Source organism: Nicotiana tabacum, chromosome 20 (genome assembly GCF_000715075.1).
Source record: "Nicotiana tabacum cultivar K326 chromosome 20, ASM71507v2, whole genome shotgun sequence".
In the NCBI taxonomy this organism is placed as follows: Eukaryota; Viridiplantae; Streptophyta; class Magnoliopsida; order Solanales; family Solanaceae; genus Nicotiana; species Nicotiana tabacum.
In genome coordinates, this window is record NC_134099.1 from 47,379,924 (window position 1) to 47,394,889 (window position 14,966).

Genomic DNA, 14,966 nt, shown 5'->3' on the forward strand with positions numbered 1-14,966 from the left:
TTCTCAAATAAACTTGCATAGGACCCTCCTATTGGTGTAAAATTATCTTTCAACCTTTGTTCCCTTCTATACCCCTGGCATGAATGTGGGTTATAGGGTACTTAAAAATTTTGTGGAGACTGGTGGAGATTTTGCGGTGCTGGTGCTCGCCTTCTAGGGTATCTTGGTGGCCAGGCAACAAACTGAGGTGAAGCAACAGAGTATTGAGGGTTCTGAGGTAGATAATAGTGCTCAGGGGAGTCATGGAAAACCTAAGGAGGCTGCTCATACCTTCGAGATGTTCTCCTAGGACCTCTTCTCGACCCTGATGTCATCATGATTTCATCAACCTTCTTATTCGTGTCACTAAAATTATAAGATTCAATCTGGACAGCTTGAGTTGTGGCTTTGAGAACTGCTTGACTTATAATTTTGCCTGTCTTAAGACCATTCTCAACCATTTCCCCCATTTTGATTGCTTCCGAGAAGGATTTACCCACTGCGGACATCATGTTTTGAAAGTAATCTGGCTCTTGAGCCTGAAGAAAGACAGTGATTAGCTCGTGGTCGTCCATGGGTGGCTTAACTCTAGCTGCTTGCTCTCTCCATTTAATGGTATATTCCCTGAAACTTTCACTTGGTTTCTTCTTCAGGTTTGAAAGGGAATTGCGGTCTGGGACAATGTCAAGGTTGTATTGGAACTTTATGACAAAGGCCTGTGCCATGTCATCCCAGACATGCCAATGAGAGGTATTTTGATCCATAAACCATTCGGAGCTGCTCCCGTAAGGCTTTCCCCAAAATATGTTATTACCAATTCTTCATTTCTTCCCACACCTCTTAGTTGGTTGCAATACCTTTTCAGGTGGGCTATGGGGTCTCCATGTTCATCATACTTTTAAAATTTGGGAGTCTTGAAACTAAGTGGCATGTGGACATAGGGGAACATACATAGATCCTTGAAGGCAATACTCTTCTGACCTGCCAACCCTTGCATATTTTTCAACCGTTGTTCTAAACATTTCACTCTTTAGGTCATTTCTTCCTGTCCCATCTTTCAGGCAGGCTTCTCAATGTTTGTAGGAAGATCAAACAAGTACGAGTGGTACTCAGGAGAGTGGTACTGCTCTTGTTGGGTAGCGAATTGTGACTCATGAGTTTTTTCTTGGCCATATTGGCCCATGCTTGACACATTTTGGTCATTTGTTGTTTCAGTATTCTATTTTCCTCACACACACTAGACTCTTGTCGAACCCTCTGACCCTGAGTCTCTTGAGCACGTGTAAGAGCTTCGATGTCAGTTATCATTTTTCCTTGGATCATGTGTTATCCGCTTACCACAAACCGACCACCTCAAACTTTCTTCATAATTTAAAACAAAAGACACGTTAAAATGGAATCAGTCAGTCCTTATTATTATCATTGTTTTTCATTTTTTTATATTTTTCATTTTTTTTCTATGGTTGATCGAACCTGATGTGGGAACATGAATCAGATCTTGTGTAGTTCGAGAATATCATGAATAAAATAAATAAACTAAATCAATTTTTTGCTTTTTAAGAAATCTAAACGTAAAAGCTTCTAACAAGGAACATATTTTTCGGATTTTGAATGCTTTCTTTTTTTTTGAAATATTCGAAATAAAGACCTCTAAACAAGAAAGAAAATATTTTTGGATTTTATTTTTTTATTTTTTTATTTTTTTTTTTTTTGAAAAGAAAGACTTCTAAAGAAATAAAATATTTTTGGATTTTTGTAACGTTTATTTTGAATTTATGAAAGAAATACTTCAAAAGAAAAAGAACAAATATTTTTACATCTTGAATTTTCTTTTTAATTTTTGAAAGAATAACTTCTAAAGAAAAATGAAAATATTTTTGAATTTTTTAGAAGAAATTAAAAGAAAATATTTTTGGATTTTTTTTAAAGAATTGGGGTCTTAAGGAAAGACTTTTCTAAAGAAGGAAGTAAAGGAAAATATTTTGGATTTTTGAAAAATTGGGGTCTAAAAGAAAGACTTTCTAAAGAAGGAAGTAAAGGAAAATATTTTTGGATTTTTGAAAGTTATGGGCCGGAACCGATGAGGTTTGCCTACGTATCTCACATCCGGTGAGAATCAAACCCGCGTAGCTCGCCCAGTTTTGACATAATTGGAAAACATGATATTGACTCACTTTTATTTTTTTGAAATACATTTTCTTTTCCTCTTTTTTTTCAAAAGTTTTGGCAGAGTATTGAGGCGTTTTCAAATACCGGGGTTTTTAGAACCGGGTGAATTTTCTATCCTACCTCACTCTTGGTTTTTCTGTTGTTTTTTTCTTTCCTTAGCTAGTCAACATACAAGCCGAACCAAATGAATTTACAAATAGCACGTAAGATGCATCATGATGGTCTTTAATTTAGGTACACCTGTCCTGGACGGACTCAACCCCTGTGTTGAGTCCCCAAAGTCAAATGCATGTGATGCAAACAAACGTTCCTATTAGGTATCCGGCATGAGGTTATATTCTAAGTTTAAACCTGGGGTTGGGTTCTTCACCTGGCTTACCCGGGCGGACAACTCGAGCCGAAGAGGGGGCAATGTATCGGGAGCACGAAAGTCTACCCAGCCTTGTTGTTGGCCTAGACTCGTTCTATTTGGTATAATTTCTAACAGAAAAAGTGGCTCATGCGAACGTGTGCACCATTTTTTAGAAGACTCGAGTGGGAGGCGTAACAAGACAGTTTAATACAATTCAAATATCAAAGCAGTAAATAAGCGGCAATTAGTACATTAGGTCCACAAATAGAGTAATATCAACAACAAATAAAGCCAAGTAAAAATCACATTAACAAGCTCGGATTCCTGAAACCCTGAACCAGAAGTTCTGGGTTCTTGTCCTCAGCAGAGTCGCCAGAGCTGTCAAACCTCCTTTTTCTCACCTGAGGGGTGTATAAGGGAGTTTTTTCAATTAAAGTGACAATAATCGAAACGGGATTATTTATTTAAGTTCAGAGTCTCCACTTGGGATAATTTAGGGTGTCCTAAGTCACCGTTTTAAAATCTCGAATCGAAGATCTTATTTATGGTCTGCAAAAACAGAAATCAGGGTAAGGAATTCTGTTAACCGGGGAGAAGGTATTAGGCATTCCCGAGTTTCATAATTTTAGCACGGTCGCTTTAATCATACTTGTCTTAATTAAATTATTTAATTATGTGTTTTATAACCTATGTGCATTTTACCTTTTACCACTTTTATTTGAAACGAATCACGCATACGTGTATTCATTTTGGTTGGCGCGTCAAAAATCATGTCACGCGTACGTGTACACAATTAATCACGCTTTTATTAATTAAGATTGTTGCGCCCAAAGTTGTGCAAACGCATACCTTGGTTTTAATTTTGGAAATCGCGGCTATGTCACGCGAACGTGTACATAATCACGATAATAAATTCAAAACGCGCCTAAAGCACTCTAACGGTGTTCATTATTCTTCCTAAATTTTGAGATTATTGTGATGTCAAATTTACGAACAAGATATTATTGGGGAGCAAATAGGCGAGCTAACATGATCTATTACTTGGCCAGATTCCTTATGGTCCAAGACCCACCTTATGGCCCATTCTTATTCCTTGACAAGAAAGAAACAACTCCAACTTTTTAATCTACCCAATTAAATGCATTTATTCAAGAACCAGGATTACATACATCAAACTAAGGCATGCTACTCAAACAACGTAGAATCACAAATCAACCAACACACGCACCAAACTGTCATAGCACAATGAAATGAGAATGAAAATTGAAAGATGGACCATTTATTGATGAACAACATTGAAAATTGCAAATCAATCGGGCTAAACAAAGCAACAATCCTTGGACAAAAACATCGAGATTACAAACCGGAACCTCGAATCAACGCATGAAAGTTCGAAACCCAAATCTTGTTTCGAAGTGCAATTACGGTGTAGTAAGGTGCGAAAGCTAAAATGATTCCACCAACCCATTTGTGGAAAGAAATTGGAATGCCTTTTTTGGATAATAATTACATCTCATTATGGAATTTGTATCTTAAAAAAACTCTTTGTAGTACAATTTTTCTTCCCTTAAGCTCATTCCTAATATCTCTATTATTACATGTCCTACCCTTTCATTGCCTTGCTGTATATCCCAAACACCAATCCTATTTCTTCAAATTCTTTTCCATTGGCAGATTCAAAGAAATAAAATAAAACAATACTACTCTGATAAATCAGCTGTATACTTCGCTAGAGAAATGGAAAGCTCCTCTTCAGAATCAAACACTTCAACTTTCATTTACTTTTCCTATCATAGTCTCAGCCATTGATGATTTTGTTATAAACTGAGATTTCAAGGAGTTTGTACTCAATACCGAGATTCTCCTATATGAGCGTGAGCAAAAAATGTCTGGCCAACAATAGATGCAGAGGTCAATGGTAGAGATCGGTGGGGAGGAGAGAATCGAGTAGCTGAGATGCGCAAGTTAGTAGAGGGAGAGCGAGAACAAGAGATTCAGTGCAATGTGCACTCTGTCATCATATATACTAATTGGGAGTTTAGGTTGTGAAGATCATGATATTCCCCCATCTTTTGATGGAAACGGCTGGTTTTTGTTGCTTAGGGATTTTTGTCTTAGCTAGGTCTAGGTCTAATAATTAAAAAAATTAGTATAGAATTTCTATAATTGGGTGTTTTATATGGAGTGGGAAGGGATGACGGTCATTGGATTAGAAAGAAATAGATGGCTAGGATTAAATCTTGCACTTAAGTGGCGCAATAGGTTAGGAAGAATGGGCTAAGGGTAATTTGGTTGGACCATGTCTTTTGGGTTTGAACTTAAGCTAAAAAGACCAAATAATACAATGTATCTATAAAAATATAAAAATTACTCTAAATTAAAATAAACTAATATAAAACTAAATACTACGAGTGAAACTAACTTTTTTTTATATTTTCAAATGTTATAATACTATAAATATAAATATACTAATTAACTTTAACCTAAAGATAAAAAATATTTTTTTGTAAGTTTTTTATTTTTTGTGATAAAAATAAAGTAAAAGAGAGCCATACTAAACCTAAACTAAATATTTACGCTAAAATGTGTAAAATCTTGGGGAGGGTCAAAAATTACATGTCTACATGGAGTAGTTCCATTTGTTCTGTCTGGAAACGAGACACGAATTCTCGCATCATTTCGTTCTCCCTCTACTTAATCTTGAATATATCGGACTTCCTTGTTTCTACCTTGATGGCATCGGCTTGCACCCTTACGAAGGAATCTGCTAGCATGGCAAACGAATCTATGGAGTTGGGGGATAGGTTGTGGTGCCACATCATGGCTCCCTTCGAGAGCATTTCTCCGAACTTCTTCAGTAAGACGGGCTCGATCTCATCGTCTTTTAGGTCGTTGCCTTTCACCGCGCACGTATAGGCAGTGACATGTTCGTTGGGATCCGAGGTACCGTTGTATTTTGGGATTTCTGGCATTTTGAACTTCTTTGGAATGGGTTTCGGAGCCGCTTCCTTTGGGAATGGCTGTTGCATAAACTTCCTCAAATCTACACCCTTCACGACCGGGGGCACGCCCGGGATTTGGTCGACTCTAAAGTTATAAGTTTCGACCTTCTTATCGTTGGCTACTATCATTTTATCGCCTGACTCGATCCTTTTGGTGAGATCCTCCGGCATTTTCACGATGGCAGGATCGGCTACTGATCCATTGTTGCTCGATCTCTCCGGTACGTGTTCGGCCGGGGGAGTAGTTTCTGGCGCTACTGTGTTGGGAGTCTTCGGGTGGCTTTGCAACTGAGTGATAGCCAATTGTTGTGCCTGCAACATTTCAAAAATATCATGAAGACTAACTTCCTATACTTACCAAGCCGGGCGGGCCTCCTGTTGGTCGCAATGTTGTATGCTTCTGTCGGTGTATGAGGTTTCGTCGACCTGTTGCGCGTCTTACGAACCTGCGTCCGCTAGAATCGGTCCAGGTGCATTATCGGGGTTCTGCGATAGCGCGCCAATGACTGGAACAGCCACACCGTTTTCTCCGTGATTTTCAAGGTAGTCCTTCTCAATTCTGTTTACCGAGCCAGACATTTTGACCAGAAATCAAAAGATCTTGGACAAGAAAAAGCGTGAAAGATAACTTGCGTTTGTGTAATGAAACCAGTAAGAAAATAATCACTATTATTTTTAGCCCTATGGTGGGCACCAAACTGTTTACCGTGAAAATGGTAACAACAATTAAATTTATAAATGGGACTCTAAAAATACGTGATCTATTTTTATGCTAGTTTTTAGAGCAGTTGATGCTAGGCGTATGAAGTTTAATAACGAAATACAAGTTAAAACAGGGCAGTAATCAAACCGAGGGGCTTGCTACTCGGGCTTCAGACTGATCGATGAAAGGCCTCGAGGTCGACACCCGGCTCGAGCTCGAGCTATCGGGGGTAAATGGGAAGGGGATAATAGTTAAGATATAATCAAAGAAGGCTCTTTATGGCAAATATCAAGCAATAAATGAAGAACAAGTATAAAAGCGATAAATAAAAAGAATAGCCTCGAGCGAGTAAGTTAGAGAGAAAAGAGAGAGAGAGTTGGTATTGATCTTGTGTAGAGTAGTTGGAGCCATAGCAGCCCTTTACAAAGTGGTGAGGATCCCATTTATATAGGAGGGGTAATACAAAATAGTACAGGATGCATTAAGTGTAAAGACACGGAGATGAGACGGCTAGACATGATATCAGACTCTACTGACGCCATTTGCTCGCCTCGGGTATTCCCCACCCTCGGGGTCATTGTTGGGTCGAACGTGAATGAACTTCGAGGGGGAGAACTTGGCCGCTATCTCGCAACCTCGAGATAACGATATGACTTCCCAAATACACCTTAATGGCGAGAAATCAAACCTTCTGATTTCACCGTATACAGGAGCATATTCAAATAAAAGAATGGTCAACCTTAAGCAGAATTGAACACCAAAGAAATGCTAACAAGTACAAAGGTCATATACAGCAGTAGTTCATAACACATTGGCTAAACGAAATTAAGAGTTACTCGAATTAGGCTTAGGCATGTTTCAAACCAGCAACATTAATAAGTCAAATGCTAAAGAAACCTAAAACTGAGGTAAACCAAGTAGAATTGCACACAAGAGTAACCCAGCAACACATTAAGCTATAAACTTCAAAAGTGAAAAACATATGTAAGTTGCAATACATAAGAACGAAATTGCAAAGGTTCAGTAACTCACCAGTTAAGTGAAAAACAAGAAAGAACAAAGTCCACGGTAGCGAGAACCCAGAATTTCTGGCCTTGGCTTTCAGCCAGCCAAGAACCAGAATATAGAATAGGAGTATGAAAGAACAAAGAGTAGTAACTTCAGTTTTTTAGTAAATCTCTTAACGATTCAAGTCTGTCTGAAAGGGGAATGGGGAGAAATTTATATAGTAGTAGAAATTAACATCCAAATAAGGAAAAGCATCAATCAAACACGATAAAGGAAAGAATCATCACATGGAATCAAAAATTAGTAAGGAAAGAGAAAAAATCTCAAACCCTAATTTTAGGGAAAGTGTAAATTCGGAAAAATCTAAAAATAAAAATCAAACATCACACATAATAGGACGAATATAGATAGAATATCACTTAAAATCAGATAATTGAACCCATTTTGGCTCGATTGAAAGAGATCAAAAAATCCTAATTTGGGGTAAGTGAGAATCAACAAAAGATACAGAAATGTTCGTACTTACAAAGAGCAAATGATGATCATAGACAAAACAATCAGAAAAGTAAGGATTTGAACCGATTTTGGTTCAATTCTTACAAGATCTTCTTGCCATATTTAGGCAAGCAGTATAGAGAAGGACCCAGTACTAGGGAGAAGTCACATATAGAAAGAAACGGTCATGGAATCCCATGTTAGATGGGACTAGGAGTGATTTGGGGGAAGATGGCTAGAGTTTGAGAGATGAGAGATGAGTGGATTCAATGGTCACGTGCAGTGAGAAATGATTTAGGGGTTTGGGTATAATTAAAAAGGAAAGGTGTAATGTGGGTCGTTGATCTCGCAGATCAACGATCATGATTTAAAAAGGTTTTGGGTCGGGTGGTTAAACGGGTCACAACTGGGTATGGGGTTGGGTTAATTGGTCTTGGGCCAGGGGTAATTGGGCTAATTTGGGTCCAAATTTTGTTTTAAGAATGGGCTATTATTTAAATACCAAAAATTCAAAAATAATAATTTATAAAAATACTTAATAAATAAATTATTTATGCAATAAAATGATTAACAATAATAATTTATCATTATAAAAATATAAAAGGCTATTTTGACACAAATAGTATAGATAAAAAGCAATTATATGTGAATATAAGTTATTATTGCAAAATTAAGTAAATAACTTAAAAATGCAAACATAATTATATGAAATAAAGTAAAATATATTATGAGACGTATATGAGGAAGAAAAATAGTAATTTGGATGATTAAGTCATCCCAAAATAATTTGAAGGAATAACTAATAATTATCCAAGTAATTTAAATGCAGAAAAATGAATTTAAAGCTCTAAAAATTATGAAATATTATAGAAAGTGCATGTATATGTTTATAAACTAAATAATAAAAAAACTATACTATTTTGAAAGTATGTATATATAATTTAAAAATATGAGAAAAAAATTGGGTATCAATAGTCGGGACAAGGCCCCAGCCTACCCAAAATCTGACATGTTGACTTATAGACTCGGATGTACTCCGAATGAAGTGGAGTCTAACCAAATCCTTCATTGTATGCTAACCACACCTATTATGAGTGCTCATCCAACTGAATACCTATACCTGCAGGCATAAATGCAGCGTCCACAACAAAAAAGGACGTCAGTACGAATAATGTATCGAGTATGTAAGGCAAAACTGAAATATAACAATAAGTCAACAACAATGAGAGAGATATAATATAAGAATCAACCTGAACCTCTAAAGTGACACGGAGGTCCATGATATGCATATCTATTATGCTTATACAATTAATGCCTCACTTTGGGACTATTTTTCACATCGTAACATGACAGCCCAATTGATCAGTGGTAACTGCCCAACCGGCCATAGCTTGATGGTAAATGCATAATTGTCCAACCGACGGTAAATAAGGATGCATAATTTCCCAAACCGTGGTAACTACCCGACCGGACATAGCCTAGTGGTAAATGCGTCACTACCCAACCGACCGTAACTCGATGGTAAATGCATGACTACCCAACCAGCCTTAGCTCGATGGTAAATGTGTAACTGCCCAACCAGCCGTAGCTCGATGGTAAATGAAGATGCATAGAACATGGCATTATGAGCATTAAAATCTTTATTGTATGCCTCAATAAAGACTTAGTAACGTACTTAGGCTTGCTTTGAATTACATTTCACAGGAATGAATAATGTAGATATCCTTAACTACTAAGAGTAGAACCATTTATGGAATAACTTTACGTTTAAGTTTTGTTACTTGGATCATGCCAGAAAAAGGAAGAATTAGCCTTAACCAACCTTAACCTCATTGAGTCCTTAATACCTTCCAAGCAACTCTTCAAACAACTCAATTCAATCTACCATAGCATAAAGAGATTCATAAATCAGTGTTGAGTAAAGACTAAGTCAGTAACTTAAGCTAGTAGCTCGTTTACATAAATTCGGACAGCATCTCCCATGTAACAAGGGCCTCCTCCAGTACCATATACCAACAACAACAATCAGAGCGATACAACAAGAAAAACATCAACAATAGGGTACAAAATATTTCATTAACAAGTCATCAACATAGCACAACAAGCGGCAAGATCGTATTGAATCCCTTTACACCCTTCAACCCCATCATCATTCATTATTGAAATTAGTAGTATATCCAATATAATAACAATACTTTTTTAAGGATTTTCAACCCTCTACTCAATTTCATAGTTACCTAAAATAGCCCAACACTAGATTATATGACTATGGACAACTTCCAAGTGTTTTATAGCCATGTTCTTTTGTAGTTACCGATTCCCTCAACAACATAATCATAATAAATATATCATAGACAATTTATTTTCCATAATTTCCAGCCACTTAAAGTTCATAAGAGCAACTTTCAAAACAATCCATCAAGAACAACAACATCTCAAGTTAATCTAAATATTATCTTGTAGTTTATTATCCTAACACCTTAACCAACCAACATACAAGAAAGATTAAGCACAATTATTAGGCTTTTATACTCACCTTAACCAGTAGCAATAATTAAAATTTCAGCCAAACACAGCCCACAACTATCCTCAATGATACCACAACCTTAAAGAGGTGTTGTTCTTCACTAAAACTAAATTTTGACTATGAAATATGGTGTAATAACTTGGATTCCCCTTCAAACCCTTGTGTTACCTGTTTAGGAGGGTTAGGAGGAGTGTATGGACAAACGTGGGTTCAATAAATGTGAAAGAAAGGTCGTACAAATCATTTTTAAAGCGAAGTAGGTAGACCATCGCCTAAGTGGGTCCCATTTGGAGCTACTTGTACAATTTTACAAAAACGTGAATATCTCTTTGCTCTGAGGTCATATCGACGAACGGTTTAATGAGTTAGAAACTATACTCATATAACTTAAATACAATAGGTGGATCACCCCGTAATTCTTATTATATTGAGAGAAAAGCTCTGCTACATTTATCCTAATTTTCATTACCTTTATGAATGTAACTTGTGATGACCTTGCCAACTTTTGTTCCACAACTCGCTTGACTTCAAAACATAATACACGACTATCATGCGACTAAAATAACTTCTAACATAACCTGCTTATCATGTTAAACACCCTAGTCTCACCCAAAAAGTATACATGATAACATTCTCAACTTGTCGACTTTAGACGAAACTTATTTTTTCAATTCGTTTAGCTTCTAAGCCTTCTAACCCTCTTGGTACTTGTTATTCATTATCTTAAATATTTTTTGCCTCCAAAGTAATATGATTAACTTACTTTACATAATTTAGTGATGATCTCATTTTCGAGCTTACATCAATTGACTTATAACATACTTTTACGTACGAAAATATGAGGTGTAGCACATGACTGTTGAGCTTTGATGGTAGCAACATGAAATACTTGCTTAAAATTATCTGAATAACTCTTTTAAACCTCTATACTTGAGCTCACATATGTCATTTTAGTTCATGGACCATTATATGACCTTGGCTTGAGGAACTTTGTACTTGTATTTGTGTGTTAACCTATTAAGACTCTGTACCTGTAATAATCCTAACATTTTTATGATGTTGTATTGATTAAGTTCGGTGAATAATTCTCATTAAGAGACATGTTCATAGTTCTCATAATGACCTATTCTTACTTAAATAACTCTAGCTGACAGACTTGAATTTGGTTGATACTAATAATTAGGCTCAAGTATATGTATCTTTATCAAATGACTCCCTCATTTAAAAATAACTTCAAGAATGTGCAAGGGAGTTTCAAAATAATCAAGTGACAAGAATAAGCCTCAAGAAGTGACTCAAAAACACTAGTCCACTACATTTGCTCAACTTACTCAATTTCACCAATCTTTCCTAATTCATGTGCCCTCACAAGAAAGAAAGTCCCAAAATCACTATATTTACAATATAACATAAGGGATAAATTTACAAAGACACTCACTCTCACAAAGAATTTCAAGTGTTACAACATCTCATACCATAAGCTTGCCCTTATTTTAATTCATCGCCTATTCAAGAACATTCGGTTGGAGGTCCCATAAGGACTTTTTAAGCTTGTAATGTAGGTTTAGGGAAGGGTCGGATAAGCATTTGGATACAAGTGACTTCACCCTCCTTGAACACTACTCACATTTATCTTTCTTTTTGCACTTTGTTTCTTTTCAATCCACATAGCCTCATTGGCATCTAGTTACTAACATAGAGCCACCTTACATACCTCTCTAATTTTCTTCAAGGCTCCATATTTATATATACATACATATATTTCTCTTTTTTTTCATACATATTTTTCTTTTGGAGCTTGAATAATTTAATATGAACACTTTGAGGTATATTTTTGTACACTCAATGTACAACCTTACCAATTTCCACTTTGACACCACACCCCCAACATAGGCTTTTAGCATAATTCTCAATGTTCAAGGAGGGACGGGTTCAAAAAGAGGGAATTATTTTACAAAAGGGGAAATGTTTGTAATGAGGTAGCTAAAGAAAAGGTTAAAGGCTCAAATAGGGTACTAGTGATCGTATTTATGCAATGGTATGCTTGAAAGGCTAAAGAAGTTTTGCAAATAAAACAAAGAATGCCTAAGATCATCCCTCCAACCAAACATATTGTCATTAGCGTTGAAAGATCAATCGGGCAAGTTCTATATGATAGAAGTAAACACAAGATTTATTTGTACAAACACTAACACACATGGCACATGAACTAATCAAGACGGATCAATTTCATTTTCTAATAAGATCATATAGAGCAATATTATTCAAACTAGTGGGCAAAAGAGTCACTAAAAGAGCCAACAATTTATCACAAAAACTGATAGTATACTATTCTGATTCATATATGCTTGTCATAACAATTTGTACTAAAAATCATGTATTGAGTTTTGTTGACATACTGCACATTAGCAATGGTCCTCTTAAGTGTTCTGATGCATGCTAGGATCTTCCTTCAGGTTTTTGATGTTATTGAAACCTTATACACCCACATGCAGTGATTGTGGGAATATTTTTTGCACCTTTATTGCATAGAAGAGAAACTCTTATTTTAGTGTTCTACACTTTCATCGTTCATTAAATATCTAATGAAATCCGTTTTTTCTCTAATCAGTTATATTAAATATGTGATCATATCACTTCATGTAGAAGCTTAATTTGTAATAGATAGCAAAATTTTATTAATTTAATTATATTTTTAACATGTATTTTCATGTGTACTAAATTCATTTTCATAAGTCAAACACATAATTTTTTCTTTTCTTTTTGATGATTGTGATGCTAAGCATTAAACTTAGATTCCATGCATGCGACGACCCGATAGGTCATTTTGAGTACTTTTAACGACCTAGTCGGTTGTTTCGTGTATTGTAAGCCCATTTCCCTATTTATTGACTCTTCTACATTTATTTATGGTTATGTGACTTTCCGTGGTAGTTGGATTGGTTTTGGAAAGTTTTTGAGTGAATTGAGACACTTAGTCCAAAAGTTGAAGGCTTAAGTTGAAAGAGTTGACCGGAGTTTGACTTTTGTGTAGACGAATCCGGAATGAAGTTTGATTGTTCTGATAGCTTCATATGGTGATTGTGGTCTTAGGAGTATGTCCGGATGTTGATTTGGTGATCCTTAGGTTGAATTGATGCTTTTGGAAAACGTTGGAAAGTTGAAGGTTTGGAAGATTGAGAGGTTTGACAGAGGGTTTACTGTGTCAGTACCGGGTTCAAATTGTAGTTATGGAAGTTGGAATAGGTCCATTGTGTTATTTGGGACTTGCATTTCAAATTTGAGGTCATTTGGAATTGATTTGATATGGTTCGGTATTATTTTTAGAAGTTGAAAGTCCATCAGTTCTTTAGGCCTGAATTGAGGTGCGGTTCATATTTTTGATGTTCTTTTATGTGATTTGAGGCTTCGAGTAAGTTTGTATCGTATTTTAGGACCTGTTGATATGATAGGATCCAGGGGCTCATGTGTGATTTGGATTGAGTTGGATTGATGTTTGGACTTGAGGAAATGCAGAGGCCGATTCGCGAGGCAGGGGCTTGTTAGAGTATTGAATTGCACGCTTTGAGGTAAGTAACATTTTTAAACTTTGAATTGAGGGTATTTATCCCTGGGAAATATGTTCTTTGGGATGTGTTGGGGTGAAGCACATACTAGATGATGGGGGTGTGGGCGTTCACCGCGGTAATCACGTTCCGGTTTGACTATCTGACTATGTTGCTATCATGTCTTGTTTTATCCATGCCCTCCCTACTTGTTAGATTAATTGAGCCATGATTCATATTAGAAATCATATTTAGGCTATGTGGTTATTTAATTGAGACCTGATGAGGTAATTTTTATTATTTTGGGTTATATGATTTAAATATATCTTTATACTTAGTCATGATTCTTCATTGGCATGTCATATCTCAATCTCTATTCATCATTCATTGTTACATCACATGTTGTCATTGTTGTTCCATATGTGGAGTTGTTAGGTTGAGCAAAACGAGATTGTGAGCCCTTGAGAGCTTGATGATTGAGATTGGCCTTAGAACCGTGTTGAAAGTGTTATTGTGGATCGGACTACATGTTCGTAGCATGCCATATTGGCTTTACTATTATTATTATTATTATGTGGATTGGGTTGCACGCCGCAAGAGGCCTTATTGGCGCTTGGGCGGGATTCGTCCTTCCAGAGTCTGACATTCCAGCACTGAGCGTAGGCACAATGATATATAAACGTGCTTTGGTGAGGGGCATTGATGTCAGGCACCTGTACAGTGCTTAGTGATTGTGTGTGCAATGAGGTGAGCATTTGGAGCAGATATATTGGGTATATTGAGAGTGAGAGTATATGGGAATATTACCGTAAAATCATTTATTTGACATGCATACTAGATATGTAGGCATAGAGATATATTATTCCTCATGCTAGTTGTATTTGACATGTTCTTATCAGTGATGTGCTCTAATTGTTATACTTGAAAGCATGTCTAAACTCATGTATATGAACGAGCAGATTTTGATAATTATTTTGACTTACTTATTGTTATTGTCATCATTATATCCGTGTTGTCGTTTATATTGTTTTGACTGTCTTCTTCTAAGTTCGTCACTACTTTCAGCCCAAGGTTAGTTCTGTTACTTACTGAGTACATGGAGTCGGTTGTACTCATACTATATTTTGCACTTCGTGTGAAGATCTAGGAACATCTGGACATGGTGATTGCTAGATCCGTGTTGGTG